Consider the following 1,396-nt stretch of genomic DNA (forward strand, 5'->3'; position numbering starts at 1 on the left):
TGCTGGCATCTCCAAGACAACATACTCTGAGCAACTCAAACTCAGAAGGCCCTAAACTGAATTTAAAATCACTTCTCTCCCAAAGTAGAGTTACCATATGATCCAGCAATCCCACTCCTGGGCATATATCTGGAGAAAACTGTAATTCAAAAAGATATATGCACCCCAGCGTTCACAGCAGCACTATTTACAATAGCCACAATGGAAGCAACCTAAATTTCCATTGACAAATGAATGAATTAAAAAGATGTGGTAAATACACACACACACACACAACACAACACAGAAGGGAATATTACTCAACTATTAAAAAAGAATGAAATAACACAATTTGCAGCAACATTGATGGACCTAGAGACTACCATATTACGTGAAGCGTCAAAGTATCACATGATATCACTTATATGTAGAATCTAAAATATGATGCAAATGAATTCATTTAAAAATCAGAAACAGACTCACAGACACAGAAAACAAATTTGTGGTTACCAAAGTGGAAAAGGGAAGGAGGGATAAATTAGGAGTTTGGGATTAGCAGATACAAACTATGATATATAAAATAAACAAGGACTTACTGTATAGCACAGGGAAGTTTACTCAATATCTCTTAATAACTTATAATAGAAAAGGATATTTTAAAAAAGAAGTAATTCCTCTCTTTCCTCCTCAGAATTATTCTGTCCTGTATTCCTTACCATCACTAAGAGGCTTCATCCCTTGTCTGGTTACTGAAACCAGAAATCTGGGTATCATCTTAGATTACCAGCCCCGAGTCCAGCTGATAATCAAGTACTATTGTAATTTCTCTTAATATCTGTCTTCTGTTCCTCACTGTTCATACTGGTATTGCCCTGACTCAGATCCACATTGCTTTTCCCATCTCCTAAACTTTCAACTGGTTTTCCCATTTCCAGGGAAACAATTCCTCATACAATTCATTCTACTTTATAATGCCAGAAAAACCTTTCTGAATTGTCCATGGTACACTTTTTTTGTTTGAAATATATATGTTATGATACTACAACCAAGTGAGGGACACATGGCAAAGCAAAACAGGGATATGAAAGAAGAACCATATAAATTCAGACAGAATTAGCCAATATAATGCCCAAATGTGCACCAAGAGTTACAATTTCCTGCCTCCCACCCATGTTCATGCCTTTCATAATCCCTGGGACTGTGAAGTTGATGGATTTGAGTTTGAGCAGGCTCCCGGAGTTAGTAATGGACAGGGAGGCCTGGCGTGCTGCAGTCTACAGGGTCACAAAGAGTCAGACATATTGAGCGAGTGAACTGAAGTGAACTCCTATAATTTAGCCATGTTATATGATACAATTGATTTTAAGAAAAAGAGATTATTTAGATCTGACCTAATCACAAGAGCCCTTAAAAAGCA

Source organism: Budorcas taxicolor, chromosome 12 (assembly GCF_023091745.1).
Source record: "Budorcas taxicolor isolate Tak-1 chromosome 12, Takin1.1, whole genome shotgun sequence".
Lineage (NCBI taxonomy): Eukaryota > Metazoa > Chordata > Mammalia > Artiodactyla > Bovidae > Budorcas > Budorcas taxicolor.